The sequence below is a fragment of the Bubalus kerabau genome, chromosome 1 (assembly GCF_029407905.1).
Source record: "Bubalus kerabau isolate K-KA32 ecotype Philippines breed swamp buffalo chromosome 1, PCC_UOA_SB_1v2, whole genome shotgun sequence".
NCBI lineage: Eukaryota > Metazoa > Chordata > Mammalia > Artiodactyla > Bovidae > Bubalus > Bubalus kerabau.
The window spans coordinates 21,489,895-21,502,282 of record NC_073624.1 but is presented as its reverse complement, the minus strand read 5'-3'; the positions used below and the strand labels follow the sequence as shown (position 1 = coordinate 21,502,282).

General features: G+C 36.7%; 1 long non-coding RNA gene across 1 annotated transcript; it reads right to left on the bottom strand.

Moving 5' to 3' along the window:
• Window positions 1–774: 774 nt before the first annotated feature.
• LOC129641376 (uncharacterized) lies at window positions 775–12,324 on the bottom strand. Its single transcript, XR_008709313.1, has 4 exons — window positions 12,201–12,324; window positions 9,171–9,321; window positions 6,652–6,716; window positions 775–980 (listed from the first exon to the last, which is right to left on the bottom strand). It is a non-coding gene; the product is annotated as an uncharacterized LOC129641376 (long non-coding RNA).
• Window positions 12,325–12,388: the final 64 nt, after the last annotated feature.

The following is a 12,388-nucleotide window of genomic DNA, read 5'->3' as shown; positions in this document are numbered from 1 at the left end:
ACTCAGTCGTGTCCGTCTTTTGCGACCCCATGAATCGCAGCACACCAGGCCTCCCTGTCCATCACCATCTCCCAAAGTTCACTCAAACTCACGTCCATCAAGTTGGTGATGCCATCCAGCCATCTCATCCTCTGTCGTCCCCTTCTTCTCCTGCCCCCAATCCCTCCCAGTATCAGAGTCTTTTCCAATGAGTCAACTCTTCGCATGAGGTGGCCAAAGTACTGGAGTTTCAGCTTTAGCATCAGTCCTTCCAAAGAACACCCAGGACTGATCTCCTTTAGAATGGACTGGTTGGATCTCCTTACAGTCCAAGCTAGGTTAGTGGTAATAAATAACAGAAAATATAATGTATCAGAATAAATACAGAGATATATAAAATCTGAATGAACCAATAACTATTCAATACAATTTACTGCTGAACAAAATTCTCCCATCCTAAAAGCCACCAAACCTACAAAGATTTGATCAAGTTAGATCAAGCCTTCATGGAAAAATTAATTTCTGTTTTATAAAAACTCGTATAGAAAGTAAAAAAGAGAGAAAGCTACCCAATGCAATTTGTTACAAAAGCTGTTACAAAAGTAACATAACCTGTGAATTGAGTCATGAACCAGAGAAGGGCAAAGTCACCCTGAGATCATTTCCAAATCTGAAAGTCTGTGTTTTTTGTTTTTTGTTTTTTTTTTTATGTATAATGACTTAGACCAAAAAATTCAAAAGAAGGAGGCATTTGCTATTTATTCTATAAATATTCTTTATTAAAGAATTTCCTGAAGCGATATTCTGACCATTCTCAATATTGGATTGGACTGAGGTGAAAACCAGGGCAGACTTGGAAGTGGATTGATGGAATGCTATACAACCAGGACTGGTAAGTCCTGAGTATATAACTGACACCCCTGAAACTGGTGCTTAGAGCCTTTCCCATCATGGAGAGATCTGAGTTATAATCCATACACTGTTCTCCTGGAAGTTTCCGTCTGGTGGAGAAAAAATGAGCCCAGGAAGCAAAATGGTAACACAAGTTATTCTACAAATTATTTAAAGCCCATAATATTCCAAACACAATGTTTCATATAATCATTGTACCATCCAACCTGTACAGAAACTGTGAGAGGTGTAATATGTATTATTCCATAATAATACAGGTGAAATAAAAATTAGTTTTCAAAGATGTTAAATAATTAGAATATTATACAACATTTAAAATGTATTTGGTAATAGAGCCTTCCCTTCTTCATCATATAGATTATTGATATTTTGAGTGTATAAGGGCTTCCTTGGTAGCTCAGCTGGTAAAGAATTTGCCTTCAGTGCAGGAGACCCCAGTTTGACTAGTGGGTTGGGAAGATCCCCTGGAGAAGAGATAGGCTATCCACTCCAGTATTCTCGGGCTTCCTTTGTGGCTCAGAAGGCAAAGAATCTGCCTACAGTGTGGGAGAGCTGGGTTTGATTCCTGGGTTGGGAAGATCCCCTGGAGAAGGGAATGGCTACCCATTCCAGTATTTTGGCCAGGAGAATTCCAAGGACTATACAGTTTATAAAGCTATGTTTTAGGACAGGCAAAACATATGAATTCAGTTTGCTTTATATTCAAATAATATGATGTTGGGTTAGAATAAAATCTGAGAGAAGACAATAATTTTCTTCAGTATCCACTCATTCTGTGGCCCTTTTTTTTTTTTTTCCCTTTTGTGTTTTGTTTCAGGTTTAAAATAATTGGGATTGGTGAATGTGCCTATTTACACAAAATTGGGATCAGCAGTGCCAGTACCCATTTAGTTAGAAAATGGATTTGCAGCAAACCAGACATATGCACATCAAAAAGTTAAGCCAGCCTAGATTTAACATACTTTACCTAAAATGTAATTTTTATTCCTTCAGAAATAGATATGTTAATATAAAGGTACATGAAATTCATGCTTAGAAATGTTCATTGATATTTCACTCAAAACCTCTAAGTCAATTTTTGTAAATCTGTTACATTCTTGGCATTCAAGATGTATATGCCATATTTATTTAAAAGTTCCCAAATTGCTTTTAGAATCAAATCTGATAGGTAATACATTAAAATATGTATGAAAATTTTCGATGACATTTCAAGAGATTTAATAATATGAATTGACTAATGTCATTCAAAATTGCTTGTTTTGTTAAGTAAGAATTCTGATATTTTTACTGTTAATTTCATTATCAGTCCTAGTTGATTTTCTTTTAGTTTTGCAATATTTGCATAACTTCATGAGATTCACTCATGAATAATGTAGTGTAGTTCAACACAAGAATAGTGCATAACATGTTGACTTACTAGTTGAGTGAATCACTTTCACACACCGAACACATAGAAGAAAAAATGAAATAGTAATAAAAAGATTTCACATTCAGACTGTCATGTGACAGAATCAACGTGATGAGTAAACAATGTGAACTCGCAGAGTGCTATTTGTGAATGCCAAGGACCTATTGTGCGATGGACATCCTGAATAGTACAACTTTGGGGAGCAGGTGGGTGAGGAAGTGATTTGAACCTTGCTGCGCAAACTGCTCTCTATTTGAGAAAATGAAATTAAGTTGTACATGAAGATATTATCTTCATGGTTACTCAAGGTTACCAATATCTCTTTGTAAAACATTGTTTTCTTGAAATAATTGTGAAATCTGTGTTCTGCATCCTATGGGTGCTTCATGTATACTCATTGATAGAAATTTAAACAGTTGTAAAAAGAGAACACATACTGGACTTGTAAGAATTTAGGAAAATAACTTAGCAGAGTCTCATTGTTACATCTTCTGTTATCAACCATATCAATTTCCATTTTTCTAAGCTCTCTTCTCACCCTCATTCTCATTTTGTTTTCCTCTCTGTTCTCTCCTCGTTCCCATTGTCTATAAATGTTTATTTGATTATTTCAATCTCAACATGAATAGGGGAAAGAACCATACAGAGTCACATAAAAGACAAAGAGAAAATCTCTTTCCTAATTAAAACCAACCATTGCATGGTTTCTTAGAAAACTCAGGACTTTGTTCTTAAGGTCTTAATTTTAACAGCTTGTGCTGTGTTATTACTTCATTGTTCTCCCGTATTGGGAGTAAATAAAATTATTTTAATTGAAAACTAGAATAGAATAAATGGGACAAGAAACTTAGCATTGCCTATAATTTGTTTAGAAAAGCAGACACTGAATAGATGAACCTTCAAACACTGAATTATCAGTGTAAGAAGTACAAAATCAAATGGATATGAAGCATGCAAGGTTCACTGGTAGCACAAGAAAGAAAGTGTCCGAAATTTGAGAAAGAGGTGCCTAGAGAAGATATTTTTTAATTGACAAGTTAAGAAAGTGGAGATATTCAAGGAAGAACATTTTCAGGAAAAACACTGGCAGCAGAGTGAAAAGCATATATGAGGTTAGCAAATGCTACAAAACTGAGAAGCTATAAATGTCTGGAAGCACCAGAATGAGAGGGGAAAGAATAAAATTTGGAGCTGAGAGTGGGGATCGGGGAGGGAGGAAAAGAGGGAAGGAGACCCAGGGCCAGATTCAAGGGGAATTATTTGCTATACTAACTGAAGTAGTGAAGTTTAGAACTGATGCTCTAAACTTCAAGTACCTTTAGGTTATTTCTCTAACTAGATACTTGAAGGGTCAAGAAATTATTTGAAAGTCTTTTCAATTGATTGAAAGAAGAAACGATAAGAGCAGTGTCAGAAATGGTGGTAGGAAGAATAGAGACGAGTGAAGTGACTCAGAAACTCTTTCAGAGATAAACTCCCAGAAAATATCAGACAATGAAATGAAGAATAGATGTTTAAAAAAAATAAATTCCATGTTTCCCATTAGGAAGTCAATCAGAGGAACAGTGGGATTACTAACTGACACAGCAGGAAAAGGATATTTTGGAATTACTGAATTTTAGGAGTTGGCAGGAATTCCAGGGGGAAATGCTTCACAGGAAGTGGGATGTACAGTTCTAGAATTCAGGAGAGAGTCTGGGCTGGTATGTGACACGGATGCAGACAGAGGTGCACAGATCTCAGCTGTAAGCTCACATGACAAAACGAGGAAAAGTGCATGGTGGCAAAGACGACAGTTATCTGCCTAATGAAAAAATCATTTGTTTCTATATTACTTATTGCTTTTTAGGTGAAGTTTAAGGTCATCTTGGTTTGGTCAGAGAGCTGAATCTGGGCCTCTGAGAGCACCGGTGCAGCAACAGTTTAACTTCAGACACATAAATCCGTTCACGTATGTTTGCAGAAGCATAAAATGAGAACAATGCATATTTTCTAGGATATAGATGCTGCAATACTCACATATTAGACCTGTAAGCCTTCTAATACTGGAGTGTCCAAAATCAAATAGAAAAATACACTGTTTCAAGTTATGATTTTAAAAATTATATGGTCATTGTATCAGCCTTCTCTAACAATAGAGTAACAATGTCAAAAAATCCCTTTGTATGACTCATGGCTTTTATGGGGCCTAATGCTCTTTCATTACTTAGTGACATAGATTTTTTAAAAGCCTGCCCTAAGTGTATGAATTAGTATTAAAATAAAGTTACTTTGTAAAAACAAATTGAGAGTTTTGGTGTTTTTTAAATAAAATCACAAATATTCTCTCACATGTCCATTGGGGGGCGATAATAGATAAGTATGATTAGAATTGGACATTTAATTTCTCAAATTATGAGAAGACAAATTCTAAGAGTGAAAACTTTTTTATCCTTGATTATAATTTTTATTATACTTTAAGTATAATGCATATGCATGTAAATATAAAGATACACATGTATATATGTATTTATATACTAATAAGCATAAATAAAGCAGGAAAGTAACATGCTAATTTTTACAATGATTAATGGGAAACCCAAAGTGTTCAACACTACTGAATGTAAATGGAGAAAAATGAGAAATATAACCTCATCATTGCGTGAGAGTGAACATGTGACACTTCATTTGACTTGAGAGGAATCACTTAGGAGAAGGAAACGACAATCCCCTCCAGTATTCTTGCCTGGAGAACCACATGCAGCTTGGTGTGCTGCAGTCCATGGTGTCACAAAGAGTCAGACAGGATTTAAGTAACTCGACAGCAATAGTGGTTAATAAATCTTCAAACCTTATCATTCAATTTGTTGGGAAAAAAAGAGGGCTCACTTGGAAATGGGGATATGAACTCCATTAATATGTGGTATCTATGGACGGATGTCCCAGAATAGTAATTCAATACTTATGGGTAGCTTACTATTCGGATTTTAGTTATCGATTCTCTTATCTTCTTGGGAGTTGTGTTTTTGGTTTGATGTAAGGCATAGATTGCAATGCAGGAGACCCTGGTTCAATTCGTGGGTCGGGAAGATCTGCTGGAGAACAGACAGGCTACCTACTCCAGTAGTCTCAGGTTTCCTTTGTGGCTCAGCTGGTAAAGAATCCGCCCGCAATGTGGGAGACCTGGGTTCAATCCCTGGGTTGGGAAGATCCTCTGGAGAAGGGAAAGATTACCCACTCAAGTATTCTGGCCTGGAGATTTCCATGGACTGAATAATCCATGGGGTCACAGAATCAGACAGCAAAGAGTCGGATGGAGAGCAAAGAAAGAGTTGGACGGAGAGCAAAGAGTCCGACGGACAGCAAAGAGTCTGACGGACAGCAAAGAAAGAGTCGAACGGAGAGCCAAGAGTGGAACGGAGAGCAGAGTCGGACAGACAGCAAAGAAAGAGTCGGACAGCAAAGAGTTGGACACGACTGAATGACTTTCACTTTCTTTCCAAGGCAATACTCAATGTGCAAACAGACTAATTCTTTCATATTTTAATATTTAAATGTTTAAACGTTTGCATCAAAACCAGTGTTTCAAAAATCATTGAAACAAGAGATCCTCAGATCTCTTAATCTTTCTCCCCTTCCCTTCAACTGTAACGTTTATCAATTTTTTTGACATTTCTCAAATGTTCATATTAATAAAACGGTACATATTTTTGCATTTGTTATATTAAGTAAGCATAGTTTTATGCTCTTTGCATTTAAATTTTTTGAGTTGAACATTTTATATTTCTTTCCCTACAAAGCTATAATTATTTCTGTTTATACATATGAACTTGAAATAAATTTTTAAAATTCTTTTATGATCTTTAAATTTTGCTGTTAATGGATCTAAGACCTTAAAATAGTTCTGTTGGTGAATTTAAAGTCAATCAGCAAACATTAGTAATCTCTCAGCTCCAAGCCTCAATGTAGGTTCTTGGTTAAAAGCACAAACAAGCAAGAAACCCGGAAATTTTTATTTATTAGTCTGTAAATCTAACACTGCTATTTATTTTAAAAAAGAAAAAAAACAGCAGTGACTTTATTTCTCTGTATGCAAGTTTTGTTTATCAAAACTAGGGAAAAGTCTACCTAACAAGTAAAAATGATGCTGGGGAACATGTTGCAAATACATACTTGATAACATAAAAAGTACTTATCTACCAGTATGAATCACACATCTTGTTCACACAATGATGAGGATTATTCACTTTTCAGAGTTTACAGCACATGAAGAAATATGAATAATTAAACAATGGGTAAGAAAAAAAAAAGATTTTAAATGTTAAGATTAAAATCAGCACAGGGAACTATGAAAATATATATTAAATCCTTACAATTTAGCCTGGAGTGGACAATAGTCACAGAAGTATTTTCTTGCAAATGACATTTCACTGGTGACCTGAAAAATAAGGAAGAGTTGAACAGAAGAGTGAGAAAGGGAACAGTGTTTGTTGAGCTGAGGCAAACATATAATTAGATTAGAGGCAAAAGACAGCATGCCACATTTGAGGAACCGAAACAGGGTTAGTGTGCTTGCATCATTACCAGCATGGAGGTGGGGGAGGAATAAAGAGTGGCTGGAGGAGTTGGTAAAAGGTTTAAACAGTGAAAAGCCACTGAAGGAAATTAGGTGGTAAGTAATGTAGGGGATGTGAGGTTCAAAGAATCTAAACCATGATGACAACATGGAGAATGGACTGCAGCAGACAGAAAAGCTAGAGCAATAATCCAAGATGATTGGGTGATTAATAAAGTCTGTATAGAGACAGACTCCAGAAATAATAGTGTGATAAAATTGACAGGGTTTAAAAGAATTTTTGATTATTGAGAGAGAGAAGGAGGAAGTCATGGTTGACTCCAAAAGTTCTGGCTTGAACTAGAGTGAGCATGTTGCTACCAATCCACTAAGCTAATCTGTTTAAGTTCATTAGTTAATGGGTCTTGAGATGTAGATGTATATAGAGATGTCCAATGGGCAATCCTCTGTAATAAGGTCTGGGCTAGAAGTATGGGTTTGGGAGTAGTCAATGAATTGGGGAGATTCGGACTGACATATACATCCTTGTTTAGTAGTTCAGTTGTGTCCGACTCTTTTGTGACCCCAAGGACTGTAGCCTGCCAGGCTGCTCCATCCATGGGATTTCAAAGGCAAGAATACTGGAGTGGGTTTTCTCTAGGGGATCTTCCTGACCCAGGGATCGAACCCGCATGTGTTGAAAGCAAATTCTTTACCACAGAGCTACCAGGGAAGCCCCAACATATACACTCAACTACAAATAAAATTAATTGTTTTATATGTATAACTGATAAGAACCTGCTGTATAGTACAAGGAACTCTACTTAATACTCTGCAATGACCTATATGTAAAAAAGACTCTTTAAAAAAAGAATGAATATATGTATATGTATAACTGTAAGTGTGGTGTTGGAGAAGAATCTTGAGAGTCCCTTGGACTGCAAGATCAAAGCAGTTAATCCTAAAGGAAATCTGTCCTGAGTATTCATTGGAAGGACTGATGCTAAAGCTGAAACTCCAATACTTTAGCCACATGATGCAAAGTATTGACTCATTGGAAAAGACCATGATGCTGGGAAACACTGAAGGCAGGAGGAGAAGGGGATGACAGAAGATGAGACGGTTGTATGGCATCACTGACTCGATGGACATGAGTTTGAGCAAGCTTTGGGAGTTGGTGATGAACAGGGTAGCCTGGCATGCCACAGTCCATGGGGTCGCAAAGAGTCCGACATGACTGAGCAACTGAACTGAACTGAACTGATAACTGATTCACTTTGCTGTACACTTGAAACTAGCACAACATTGTAAATTAACTACACGTCAATAAAAATTATTTAAAAATAAAATAAATTGATAGCAATTGAAGTTATAGAGTGGATGAGTTTAGCCAATAGTTGCGTGTAATAGAGGATCCACAAGAACTCTGAGGAATATCATTATTTAAGAGACCAGACGAGAGAATAGATGTTGCAGAAAATACTGAAGAGGACTAGTTGGACAGGTAGAGAGAATTTCAAGAAAACTTTGCATCATAGGTGCTAAGGTTAAAAAATATTTCAAAAATGAATGCCAGGTCAACAATGAGCAACACTGCTGAGAGATAAAGTGAAAGTAAACAGTCCTGACTATATTTAGTCTAAAGTGTGGAGAGAACATTTCAGTGCAATAGTAGGAAAAGCACAAACTACATTTTAGAATGTGGACTGAGGAACAGAAAGAGGAAGGCAAGTATAAAAATGTTTAGGAAATTTGACTTAAAAGGGATGAGGAAAACTGGGTGGAAACCAAAAGACGCATGTGGTTAATGAACAATTTTCTTGTAAAGGAAGGCATAAGAAGAGAGAGGTTAAAGAAGGCATAATCAAGGAAGGGATCTCCTTGAAAAAACTTAAATGGATGCAATCCTGACCGTAGACTTGGAGATCTGATTTAGATAGAAAGAAGTATGGCTTTTTTTTTTTTTTCTTTTTGGAAACGGAGAGAAAAAAGTGACAAGACACAGACAAATGTGTAGATTCAATGGTAGAAAATTCGAAAATGTAACATCCAATGGCTTGTCTTTGAAAAAGTAAAAAGTTTTTCCATTAATGGTGAAGGCAAGGTGTAGGGAGAGAATTCTTGAGGACACAAAGCAATAGTTTCTGTCTGAAACAGTCAGTATCATTCATGAGAGATGACTATGAAAATGTCATTTCAGTCCTCAGGTAGAGTCATTGCCTTGATGGGTAGTGACCCACGTCCACACTATTATCAGCACTACCACAATAATATTTGTTGTAGAAACAAAGTGTTTCCACAAAAATGCATACTTTTTTTAAACAGGAAGATTTATACCTGTGATCAATTCAGAGGTCATTGTCTGTAGATGAAGGAACGAAACCTTGACAAATCCAGTAATTCTGAATGGGGCACTTTTCAGAAAAAAACACCCTTTTTTGTTATCAAAGCACAAGCATCATCTTCAACCTCGCCAAGAACTTGAAATCTATGGAGGAAAAGGCAACATGCTAGTGACTCCCATGAAAGCTGGACTCTTTCCCAGACATCTGTTCTCACTCTGCTAAAAGCACAACTCTGTGTATCTTGTGTTTTCTCTCTTCTTAGGAAGAATGTACTCTCCAATCTGGAGTTTTGAGACATTGCAATATTTAGAGAGCAAATGCACATTAAAAGCAATTTATTTAATGAAGGAGTTCCTCTAAATAGTTTTCTAACCTAAACAGTCATTTGTAAATATCATTACTATGTGGAATTAAAATGAAAATTAAAATGTAAGAAACATTGGTTTCCCAATCCATCCCATCATGAAAAAACTAAAGATTTTAGGAGACTACTAGGATCTGCATGTTTGTATCACCCCAAAATTCATATGTTAAAATCCTAACTTCAAAATGATATTTTAGAAATTAGGACCTTTGAGAGATGCTTAAGTCATGAGGGTGGAACCTTCACGAATGGGATTATTTCCTTACAAAGGAGGTTCTAGAGAGATCTCCAGCCCCTTCCACTATGTGAGAACATGTTGAGAAGGCTCTGGCTGCAAACCAAGAAGAATCCTCTTAACAAAACAAGATCATTCAGGTACTTTTATCTTGGAATCCCACACTCCAGAACTGTGGGAAATACATTTCTGTTGTTTATAAGCTACCCAGCCTGTGGTATTTTGTTATAGGAGCCAGAATAGAATGAGACCTTTCCAAAATCTTTTTTCACTGTTTGTAATGAGCCTCTTTGCTTCTACAAAAGATCAACTCCCTTTTAAAATTTGTAAACTCACATAGACACTTCAACAAGAAAATTTCTGTGCATGTGGGTGTATAAGGATATACCCAGATTCTTTATCCTTAACATAAAAGAAGGAAACTTCCCCTAAATTCTGTTTTTCCATGATGTTCAAACCAACTTTTCCTGTCTTAAACAAATAAGCTGCAAAATACCTTAGAAATCAGAAAATACTCAACTTAATCAGATTAGCAAATTAATAATTCTAAGCAGGTTTGCATGTGGGTGGCAGAGCATCACATTCTATACGAAAAATATAATGGTAAAAGGAGTGGATATATGCATAACTGATTCACTTTACTGTACATCTGAAGCTAATGATGCTGCTGCTGCTAAGTCACTTCAGTTGTGTCCGACTCTTTGCGACCCCATGGACTGCAGCCCACCAGGCTCCCCCGTCCCTGGGATTCTCCAGTCAAGAACACTGGAGTGGGTTGCCATTTCCTTCTCCAATGCATGAAAGTGAAAAGTGAAAATGAAGTCGCTCAGTCGTGTCCGACCCTTTGCAACCCCATGGACTGCAGCCCACCAGGCTCCTCCATCCATGGGATTTTCCAGGCAAGAGTACAGGAGTGGGGTGCCATCGCCTTCTCTGTCTGAAGCAAATAGGACATGTTAAATCAACTATACTCCAACCAAACTTAAAAATAAAATATTTAAAAATAAAAAAGGGTCATGCTGATTTTCTAGAAAAAAATATGCTGGGCGATATCCATTAAAAATAATCAAAGATAAATTTTTTAAGTTAATTTAGTGTGGAGGGTGTACAGAGATTGTGGCATATGTGAGTACAGAGTACGAATTTTAACACAAGATATTGTAAATAGTCTCTGGTTAAGAATATTCATTTGCTGGGTGACTTCCTTCTTTTGAGCAATTTTTACTTCCCCCCTCAGCCAGCCTGCTAAAGTCTGCTGTATCACTCTCAAACTTCTCTATTTTCTTTCTTCGTTTCCTCCACATCACATCTCTTTACGAGATACCACAAAATTTCAAATTTTCAAGAAGTTAAATCAACTTTTAATGATCCTCCAAGCCTTGATAATGAGAGTAGAAGTTTTTGCCCTGGACACTCCAAACCTTCTGCCTGTGTTTTGAGGATTAGCACAGAATCCCCAAAGATTCAGTACTCTCTACCCATAGAATTTAAACAGAAATGAACGAGGTACATAAAATAGATACAGATATTGTTTATTGGGATAATAGAATTTGAAGAGAGTCAAATGGCTGTCTGTTGTGTTACATATAACTTTTTCCTTAATATTTCCCCGTTATTGGGGTGGGGGAAACTACCTTTGTGAAAGCTCCACCCTCATGATTTAAGCATCTCTCAAAGGTCCTATTTCTTAATACATCATGGTGTATTAATACATTATGGTTAGGATTTTAACACATGAATTTTTGGGTGATACAAACATGCAGATCATAGCAGTCTTCTAAGATCTTCATTTTGCATGTGAGAGAGGGGATATATGTATACATGTGACCATTTCATGCTGTACTACAGCAAAAGCTAATGCAACATTGCAAAGCAGTTATATTCCAATTTAAAAGATAAGAATTATTCTGTAAACCTCTTTTCTTAAGAAATACATAATAAGAATTTAAATTTAGAGAATTTTGCATTGATTATGATTTTCCATTTATACCTCTAGCATTATCTGTAAGCTAAAAGAAAGCCAAATATGAAAATAAATTAGTTTAGGAGTCTGTTTCTCTAAGGCAAATTTCCTGATCATTTACACACTAACAAAGATTAAAGTCTTCAATCTGTAGGAACAAGTTGGCTCCCTGCAGGTTCAGGCAGCCCCCAGTAGGGACTGGCTGTTGAACTATTAAGTTCCCCCTATAGTACTCAAATGCCAGGTGATGCAGTGTTAAATAATCTGCCTGCCAATGAGGGAGATGCAAGAGACCCTGGTTTAATCCCTGGGTGGGGGAGATCCTCTGGAGTGTAACCCACTTCAGTATTCTTGCCTGGAAAATTCATGGACAGGGCAGCCTGACAGGCGACAGTCCATAGGGTCGCAAAGAGTTGGACATGACTGGGCACACACACACACTCAAATGCCAAACACTCACAATTGTAGATTTAATGGGGTGCCATCCAGCCAGGTCCACGTATTTTGTGGATGAGAAATGTTCAATCCAATCCAAAAGTAAATTCCATCTTGTATACTGCTCTGTAAGAAATCCTGTGACAGGGATCCAGAGGAAATGAACTGTTACACTATTAAAACAGCTTCTTCTGGCCTTTGTTTAGACTTTAA